The following is a 10,817-nucleotide window of genomic DNA, read 5'->3' on the forward strand; positions in this document are numbered from 1 at the left end:
TGGGCCTAAAACGGCTCAAAAATTCCAAATGCAATATGACCAGAGCCTTGTTTAGACTCAACAGTACATCTCTGCTCCTGTTTTCCAGCTCTCTTGAAATGAATGCCGACATTGCATTTGCCTTCCTAACCACCAACAGAACCTGCACTTTAACCCAAACAGAACCCTGAACTAGAACTCTCAAGTCTCTTTGTGATTCAGATTTCTGAAGCCTTTCCCCATTTCGAATATAGTCTATGCCTCTAGCTTTCTGACCAAAATGTATAACCTCACATTTTCCCTCATTGTATTCCTCCTGCCACTTCTTTGTCCACTCTCCTAGCTTGTGCAAGTCATTCTGCAATTATCCTGCTTCCTGAATATGACCTATCATTGTGTCCTCTGCAAACCTAGCAACAATGCCCTCCATTCCTTTGTCCAGATTGTTCATGAATTATGTGAATAATTGTGGTCCGAACACTGACCCCTGCTGATTGCCACTGGTCACTGGCTGCCATCTGAAAAAGAGCCCTGCCAGTCACTCAATCCTCAAGATTTGTCAGTACCTTGGTCCCGAAATCATGGGCTCTTATCTTATTTAGCAGCTTCTCATGTGGCACCTTGTCAAATGTCATGTGGAAGTCGCTCGCTCTCCTTTACCTAACTTGCTCAGTACCTCCTCAAAGAATTCTATGATTTGTCAGGTATGACTTCCCCTTGAAAAAGCCGTGCCGACTCTACCAAGTACTCCGTGATCACATCCTTACAATGTCCTGCCAAACTTTTTTTTTGACATAAAGCCGTTTGATGTGAGTTCAATCCAAATTATTAAAACTTTACCTTCAGTCCTGAATGTGATGAACTGCAAACTCCAATCGTTGTTGAGATGTGTGAACTCTGAGTTTTTTTCACAGTATTTTTAACAGTCTGGGCATTTAAAAGGTCTGTCTGCTGTATGAACACATTGATGGCATAGCAGTCCCGGAAATTTTACAGCACTTTCCGCAGTCCAGGCATTGAAAAGATCTCTCCTCAGTGTGAATGAGCTGGTGTTGCAGCAGGTTAAATAACTGAATGAATCCTTTCCCACGCACTGAGCAGGTGAATGGCTTGTTACTGGTGTAACTGTGTCAATGAGTTTCCAGCTCTGGTGAGGAAATGAATTCCTCCTCACAATCGCCACATTTTCACAGTTTCTCCCCAGTGTGACTGCATTTGTGGTTTGTGAAGCCTGATGATCGGCTGAAGCCTTGTCCACACAAATCCACGTGTACGGTTTCTATCCAGGGCTGTTTCCTTCCATGTTCAAAATCGGATCACGTTCCATTTGTGATAAAACTCCATCAGATCATGTTGTGATGGTTGGTTTGTGAATCTTCCCCTTCTAATATCCTGTGAAATTGATGTTAAACAAACAACAATAGAGTGAGACAGAATGTCTCACAAGACTCTGGCTTCTATGTGAAGGAAGGGACTGAAGGAGGCGGATTTTCAACACATACAACTTGACCATAACTTTATCAGAATCTTCCAAACACTCAGCCTCTAACACAGAAAAGCAGCAGGGTAGCAGGGAACGTGAACACCATCACCTCCAAGTTCCCTGCGGCTCACGCACCATCCTGACTTGTCTGACATCCGGCCCTGGTGGAGCAGAAATTTCCTCCAATTAAATAATGGCAAAACTGAAGTCTTTGTCTTCAGTCCCCAACACAAACTCCACTGCCTCACGACTGACTCCATCCCTCTCCCTGGCAACTGTCTGAGTCTGAACCAAACACGTCACAACCATGGTGAAATACTTCACACACCAAGATGATGTTTTAACCACATACACCCACTGTCACAAAGACTGGCTACTTCCACCCCAGCAACATCACCCGGCTCCTCTTAGTCTCTGCTCATCTGCTGCTGAATGTCTCATCCATTCCTTTGTTCCCTCTGGACTTAACTATTCTATCACATTCCCCACCGTCCTCTCACATTCCCCTCCCTGCACTTGTCTAACTTCCTCTGCCTCTATTAATGGATATACTTGAGATCTATTTGGTGTTTTATTCTTCCTTCCATTCACCATATCTGAAGGAAAGTTTTACCACTGTCCATTCTCCCAAGCATGTGCTGCTGCCTTAGCAGCTTTATCTTCCCACACAAGCTCCCACAATGCTGTCAGGGAAGGAGTTACAGGTTATTCACCCAGTGATGTAATCCTGAGGTCATCCAAAACTCTGCTGCCTGTGTGAGTATTTGCACCAAGTCTGCTTCACCCACCACCTTGTGCTTGCGCTGCTAAACTTTAAGCTTTTCATTCTTCTATTCAATTTCTTGATAGTGTCCTTTTTTTCTCTTTCTCTGCAATGTCCTCCAACCCTTTCAAGGGCAATTACAGATGGCCAATAAATGCTAACCCAGCCAGTGAAGCCCATATCCCAAGAATGAATTTTAACAGATGCCCTCCAAGATATCTGCACTACCTCTAATTCCAACCTCCTGAGCACTCTCAATTTTAACTTCCACATTTGGGGCCCTCAACCTTCACCTGCTAAGGCCATAAAGTGTGACATTTCCTCACTACTCACTCCCTCAACCTCACTTTTCCACTTTAAAGTGCTCCTTGAAAACTACATATTTGACCATAAAACATTTTGGCAACTCTGAGATAACAAGGTGTAGAGCTGGATGAACACAGCAGGCCATGCAGCAGCAGAGGTGCAGGAAGGCTGACGTTTCAGGCCTAGACCCTTCTTCAGAAATATTTCTGAAGAAGGGTCGAGGACTGAAACGTCAGCCTTCCCGCTCCTCTGATGCTGCTTGGCCTGCTGTGTTCATCCAGCTGTACACCTTCTTATCTCAGATTCACCAGCATCTGCAGTTCCTACTATCTCCTTGTCAACTCTGATATCTTGTTATGTGATTGTAATCAAAAATTGCTTTATAACCACCCCTGAGGAACAGCTTGGAAGTTTCCACGATGTGAAAGGCACTATATTGATATAAATTAACAGTAATCGATTTAGACACATATTACAGTCCCTTCATCATCACTTGGTGAATAACTCCTTACCCAACAGCATCGTGGGAGCTACTAAGGGAGGATAATTGCCAGCAGCAAAGGGTCAGCGGATGTTCAGCTGTAAAAAACTCGTTTAGAGAGTCAATGGAAGTAACAATAAAATACCTAAGACAGTTGTATCTATTATTGGAGTTAGAGGAGGTTAGACAATGACAGAGAGTTGATCAGGGAGAGCAGAGATGAACTAGAGTAATGGATGGATATTGATTCAGATCCACAGTAAAGGGGTCACACCAGTCCCAGGGCCATGTCAAGCTTTCACAGATAACTAAGAACAGCACCAGAAGCTGAATCATGCAGGTTACTGGTTAAAAATACTGAAACAATGTCAGTGTTTTCAAATTTAAAATCAAATGCCAAAGTCTGCAGCTCAAAAGAAATCAGAAGGACTGGGATCAGTAGAAACTCTCACCCAGCAATCACCGCGATGTGACTGAGCAATTGATTGTGTGATAAGATCATACACATGAACACAGTGCATTTGGGTCTCTGCAAACAAGAGATCACCACAAAAGATGTGAACATGTTTGGGGAGATTTAAAAGGAGATTGATCAGAATGAATAAATGTGAAGCTGGAAAAGCATAGTTAGTCAGACAGCATCCAATGAGCAGGATAGTCAACGCTTCAGGCTGAAACTCTTTGTCAGGACTGGGGTTGATCAGAATGGTTCAAGGAATGAGCAATATTAGTTGTAAGGTCAGGTTGGAGTTGCTCTGCATAGAGCGAAGGAGACTGACGTGAAATTTGATAAAGGTGCCCAGGTTTAGATAAGGCAGATAAAGAGCAGCTGTTACCATTCGCTGATAGTATTAGAGACACAGATTTAAGATATTAAGAGTTTCTGGGAGATGTAAAGAAGGAAATTTATGTAACTTTTATTTCACTCACTACTTACAATCCAAGGCCAATCATATCCAGTGCTGAATCAATAACGGATAAAGTAGCACGGTTAGATCTTGGCATATCATTTGATTTGAGTTCCCAGTCAGCAAATCCTCTTCCAGCATGCTGTAAAATAAGTTTGTAAAAGCCATCTCAGTCAGTCCGGGACAGAATTTCAGATGAAAAAAACATTTCTGTGATTTTGAGTTTGCTGTGTGTAAATACTCCCCTCCTCACCCCCTGTAAAAGTAGTTTATAAACTCCATCCCTATTAGTCCAGGAGACACATTCACAACGTTCTGTCAGAGATAGTAAGAACTGCCGATGCTGGAGTGAGAGATAACACAATGTGGAGCTGGAGGAACACAGCAGGCCAGGCAGCATCAGGGGAGCAGGAAAGTTAACGTTTCGGGTTCCGGCTCAAAGCACAACATTCTCTCCCCTGGCCCGAGGTGATCACACGTGCGCCCAGCTGCTCTTTGCCCCATACAAAGATGGCAGACGATAACCTGGGCTTGTCCTGAAGAGGGTGAAGCGATTTGTCCAGTTTCATGAAACAAGGACAATGTTATCTTTATACGGAGTCTAGCGCATCCACAAAGTGGTTAGGAAACCCTGCCCGTCGACCGGTCGGCCCATCGCCTGCTCCGCTCCGCCTCATCGTTACCTTTTCTGGAGCCGAGGAAAAGTACCACAGCTCCGCAGGATCTCTCCGAGCGCGCATGCACTATGCCATTGTTGCGCCGCAGTGTGTCTGTGCATGCGCAGCGATAAGGAACCCGTTCATCGGAGATGTTAACCAGCGCTCGGAATTCTGGGGTTAACGCTGCCGCCATTGTAGATTTTTAATTTATATAAGTTACGACGTGTACAAGCAATCTTTCTTTTTATCTCTTACAAGCACAACTGACCGATATAATGCATACAATAAAGAAGAAAATATCCCTGTGAGTCCCATGTTTACAATATCACAAAATCTGACACTGAGCCACGCATTAAAAGCAAATGTTGCCATACTTGTTCGGGGCCATTATTAGTGAGAGAGAAGTGATGGTGGTTTAACCTGAGGGACAACCCTCCTCGGGTGAGCAGAGAGTTTGAAAACGAACGTTATTAGCGGTAACCAGACGGATATAATCTCAAACTACTGGCATCATGAGGAAAAGTGGCAAATGGCTCTGAGGAAGAGTTTGGTTTTCGGAACTGTCTTCAAGGAGGAAATTGTAGATTTCGTGTTCCAGCAAACCGTAATGTTTCCTGTCATTGGTAGAAGGGCTGTTTTGTTCTATTGAAACCCTCAAGACATTGAATACCTATGTAGATGAGCACTTAAAACGTCAGAACACACAAGTGCCGGAAACTGGATTTACAAGTGAGATGTTTAATGACTGGCATTGATATAATATCATAGAATAATCTGTCATTTTGAAAATGATAAAATTCAAAAGCGTTGCCAGCAAGAGAAGTTGCAAGCATTGCATGCACCTTCGTTGGTGCTCTAGTAGTTGTGATTCAGCACTCTGACTGCTGTTTCCTGGATTGATTTCCAGTCAGTGAGTGAGGATTTATTGTTCCTGTACAAACTCTTAACATGAACATGAATTTCTGGCATTAAAACCAGCAAAGAGAGCATCTCTATCAGAATCAGTGAGAGTTTCACATCAGAGATGAATTAAATGGGAAGAAGCACTGAAATCCATTGCTTTCATCTGCTCAGAAACAGTCCTACAAAAATGCTCCGTGTTGAAACATACAGGTGTTTTTGGTGATGTAACGGGTTGGATGCAGAAAGGTTAGTTCCCTTCTGGGGCCGTCAAGGAATGGAGTGTCTAATATCAGAATGGAGGTCGCACATTTAAGGCAGAAACGAGGTAAAATTTATTCTCTCAGATGGTTGTGAATCGGTGGATTCCTTTACAGCAGAGGCTTGTCGAGCCTGAGCCATTAAATATATTTAAGGCTGAGATCGAAAGATTTTTAGCAGCAAGCGTATCAAAGGTTATGGAGAAATCCAGGAAAGTGCAGTTCAGGATTAGCAGATCAGGATGATCCGCTCATTTAATAGCGGAGCAGACTTGATGGGCTGAGTTTTCTCTTTCTACTCCTAAAATGCATGATGTTAATATAAGGCTGCATAACTGACCGGAGTAAAATTTGCCAACTTAAAAATGTCTGGATCCCATCACGGCACTGAACTGAGGTGAGATGTGCAAAGGGCAGCAAACAAGGGGACAGTCATTGTGGTTGGTTATTCCAGATGGATCTGTATACCAGGGTAAACAGGAAAAAACAGTCTTCAGTGCCCACATTGAGCCTGGCTCCATTAGGCCTACAGTCAAGTCTCACAAACCACCACTGCCCTTCACTTTTCCTGACCTCCCCTGTTCTTGTCTTAAACAAATTGCACGTCAGGCAATTGCAGCTGACATTGCTGATGTAGAACTGTAATATGGAGTGAAGTGATACTGACTGGTCCACGACATAATTCTGCTTCTAAAGATCAGTAAATATTTCATATTTATTATTGTAAATTTTAACCATGAACACATCATGGCAGTGAAGGCATTGAATCCTAATCAGTAGACTACGAGGGAAGACTTCTATCTGTATCACCCTGGTCACTGTCTGATTCAGCATTGCATTTCTCATCCTTCTGCACATGAACCCTCGGCTCTATCACATTGTATTGGTTTATAATGCATAGACTATCCAGTCATCTATTACATTGCAGTTTCTAATGCATGAAACCCTACCTTACAGGGCACAGCCTTCGCTCTGTAGCGCAGTATTGAAAGCAATGGTCTTGTCAAGCACCGGTCATGAGTTTACTTCTGACGAGAGCATATGAGAATGTTTGTACAGCTGCCGCATCCAACATCCAAAGGAGCACTTTCAATATCGTCTGAAATTATGACAATGTCATTTCCTCCACAGGCCAGCAGTTAGGTGAGGTGAGGTATTATAAACTGCAGGTTGACAAGGAAACAATGGGGGACCAATACAGAGAGGGGAGCGGCAGAATGTTTTTTTTTTCTTTGCTGTAATCAGACTCTGGTTTTGATGTGTGAAATGGGACAATATAACCCAAATGGGTGAAATCCTACTTTTTGGGGGTTGATCTCTGCTGAGGCCTTTGTCACCTTCTGGGAAATATGTCTGTGAGTTACCTTCTGAGGGTGAAAATGTTGTGCAGTTCCCAAAGGTAACGTGAACATCTCAAACGGCCGGTCCATCGCCTCGTAGCACACGAGGCTATGGGCCAAGGCTGGAAACTGGGAGGTTGAGCCTCTTTCCATGTTGTACAAACACGATGATGCAATCATTTTGGAGGAGAAACAACTGTCGTCGAAAAAAAAGGCAGAAGTTGTGTCATTAAGAAACGATGCACGTCACACTACCACCGTCCCTGGTGGTCTAGTGGTTCGGATTCGGCGCTTTCACCGCCGTAGCCCGGGTTCGATTCCCGGTCAGGGGGTCAGGTTTTATTGTTCCTGATGGTGACAACAGCAAAGGCAGAGCAAGTCTGTCCGCAATCCTTTCAATGTCAGTTAATGTCCCCGAGAACATCAGAGTCCATATTCCAGCCGCTTACGGAGGGGAAAGGTGCCTTCGCCGTCACTGCTCAGTCAGGCTATTCACCTTTGTGTTTTGTTGATAGCAGGGACATGAGCAGTAAGAGTAACATTCACAAGATAAACAACCAGCAAAGATAATCACCGTCGCTACTTCAATTCAATTGTCTCCCCTTTGTGATGCGGTGAGTTTCACCGGCATTTGTCGTCAGGAAGCTACAATTCATCCTATCGAGTCTGCTCAGCCATTCAGTGAGATCACTGCTGATCTGATAAATCTCATCTCCGCTTTCCTGCTTTCCCTCCATAACGGGAGGTAAACTCGAGCCTAATCATAACATCGTATATTACCGTTATTTTTCTGAAGTTTAGATTACTTCAATGACCTGTGCATGTTTGCATGAAATTGAATAATATGAAATGAGCTAAAAAAGCCCTTCCCGCAATTCAACCCAGTGCAGGGTCAGCCGTATGACAAAAGTAAGACAGCGAAAAGTTAGCTCCATTTCTCCCAGCACAGATTTCTCTCTTGCCGAGTTGAATATTTGCAGCATTTTTCATTATAGTTGTGACATTTTCACGGACAGATCCTCCCTCAATCCACAAATAACTACGCTGCCAAAAACGATTTTGCCTCAGATTAAAATTGCTGAGTATCTTTTCATACAGCCTGATGCCCCAATAATCCCTCCTCCATGTCAATAAAAGCTGCTCCGGGTGAGGTTGGAGCTCACAGCCTCGGTGTTTCACGCGCCTCTATACCGTCATAGAAGGACCGTGCGCTCACCGATTGCGTCACTTCTATCTGTATCACCCTGGTCACAGTCTGATTCAGCATTGCATTCTCTCATCCTTCTGCACATCATCCCCGCGGCTCTATCTCGGTTTTGTCACATTGTCTTGGCTCATAATGCACAGACTATCTCGTCAGCTATTATCACGGCATATGTCCGCATGCTCATTGCCATCCCCATTTCCGGTTATATCTTCGCGGCTGGGCCACTGAGTTTCTGTGGTTCTGGGCCTGGGAACTGGGATGGTATGGTCGTATGCGGCAATGGTTACTTCCTTGTGTGAAAGAACTAGTGGAGTATCCGATGTTAAACTAGATTGCTATTGAAAGATACATTTCAACAAGAGCCTGCACTATCCCCCGAGTCTTCGATATTTTGTAGAAATCTATCAATCTCAGTCTTCAACATACTCGATGGTGGAATTTCCGCAGCCTCTGGTAGCATCGTAATTACAGATTCCAGCCCTCTATGAATCCCCACATTACAATGCACTGCTTGGAAAGAATTCCTAATGTGGATCTGGTGCTGTTCCTAACATATCCCCTGCCACTGTAGTTATTGCTCTTTACAAGCAAGCTCGTTCACCTCGTGCCGTGATCGTACAGTGGTTAGTACTTTGCGTTGTGGCCTCAGCAACCTCGACTCAAATCCGAGTCACAGCAGTGAGTGCTTGCTGCAATTTTTTTTATTCCTTGGGACACGGGCTATAGAGATGCGGCAAGTATCAAACATATTTACGTGAAAATATTCTTTGAGGTGGTGACAATCATCTCTCAAACCCCGCTCTCTCACATATTGGCATTTGATGTATCAGAATTCAAACCCCCCAACTTGGAGATTTCTCTCCCACCCACAATCACTAACTCTCCTTTATGTCCCTCCTTCCACTTCACTGAGGCACTGCACAATCTAACATCCATTTTCACATTGACATCGTTCATTCTGTCTTGTTGCAGTCAGTGTTGCTGTGTGAACGTGGCCTGTCTCACCACCGGGAACTTTAAACTAGATGAAATATTTAGATACTGGGACAGTGAGATCAAGACTCATGTAGTAGCTTTTACTGACACCGACCAATGATTATTGGAGCATCAGACTGAGGAAAACGACACATGGCAATAATGAACAAAATAGACTTCATTGGAAAAGACCAGTTTCTGTGGATTTCTGCGTCATTTATTGCATTTGTTCATTCCGCTATAGCTAGAGCATTGTGTGCAGTTCTCTAATTCACGTTACTGTGGGATGTGATAGCACCAGAAACGGTGCAGAAGAGATTTACCAGGATATTGTCTGGGCTGAAGAGTTTATGTTACGAAGAGAGATCGAACAGACTGTGGTCGTTTTCCTTAGAGCAGAGGAGATGTACAAAATAATGAGTGATATTGATAGGATAGACTCATGTAAACGCTTCCCCTTGATGGAGGGATCAATCACCAGGCGCCATAGATTTAATGAAGGAGGAAGGAAGTTTTGATTAAATTTGCGGAAAAACGCTTTCAGCCAAAGGGTGTTTGGAATCTGGAAGCCACTGCCTGTAAGTGTCCTCGAGGCAGATATCCTGATGACTTTAAGAAGCATTCAGATGTGAATTTGTGATGCTATGGCATTGATGGCTATGGGCGAAGCAATAGAAATAGAGTTTGGATACTTAAGCGATTGTATTTGATTGGTGCACACGTAAAGGGCTTAAGGGGCATTTGCACTCCATTTCCTCAGCACTATAGTGGTTAGTGTCCCTGCCTGTTATGCGGGAGACCGGGGTTTGATTCCCTACAGGGCCGGTTCAAAGAATTTTTGGGGCCTTTCAGCAAAAAGGAACCAGCTTCAGCTGATGTCTGCGTGGAGTATGCACATTCTCACCATGTCAGCGTCTGAGTGCTTCGGTTTCTTTCCACAGTCTAAACTTATGCAGGCTAGGTGAATTGAACACAAAGAACATAGAAGAAGACAGCACAGGCCTTTCGGCCCACGATGTTGTGCCGAACTATTGTCTTACTCTAAGATCAAACTATCCTGCACACTCTATATTTTACAATCATCCATGCGCCTGTCCAAGACTCGCTTAAATGTCCCTAATGAATCTGACTCGACTATCACCGCCAACAGCGCATTCCACGCACCCACCACTCTCTGTGTAAAGAACCTACCTCTGACATCTCCACTATACCTTCCTCCAATCACCGTAAAAGTATGCCCCCTCATAATAGTCACTTCCGCTCTGGGAAAAGGTCTCTGGGTATCCAGACTATCTATGCCTCTCATCATCTTATATACCTCTATCAAGTCACAGCTCATCCTTCTTCGCTCCAAAGAGAAAAGTCCTAGCTCCCTCAACCTTTCCTCATAAGACCTGGCCTCCAGTCTAGGCAGCATCCTGGTAAATCTCCTCTGCACCCTCACTAAAGCTTTCACATCCTTTCTATAATGAGGCGATCAGAACTGAACACAATATTCCAAGTGTGGTCGAACCAGGGTTTTAAGTAACTGAAGCATAACCTTGCGGCTCTTAAAC

At 44.1% G+C, this 10,817-nt stretch overlaps 1 non-coding gene across 1 annotated transcript; it reads left to right on the forward strand.

Moving 5' to 3' along the window:
• Positions 1 to 7,339: 7,339 nt before the first annotated feature.
• On the forward strand, positions 7,340 to 7,411 carry trnae-uuc. The gene has a single exon. It is a non-coding gene; the product is annotated as a tRNA-Glu (tRNA).
• Positions 7,412 to 10,817: the final 3,406 nt, after the last annotated feature.

This window comes from Rhincodon typus, unplaced genomic scaffold, assembly GCF_021869965.1.
Source record: "Rhincodon typus isolate 14 unplaced genomic scaffold, sRhiTyp1.1 hic_rhity00003395, whole genome shotgun sequence".
Taxonomy (NCBI): Eukaryota; Metazoa; Chordata; class Chondrichthyes; order Orectolobiformes; family Rhincodontidae; genus Rhincodon; species Rhincodon typus.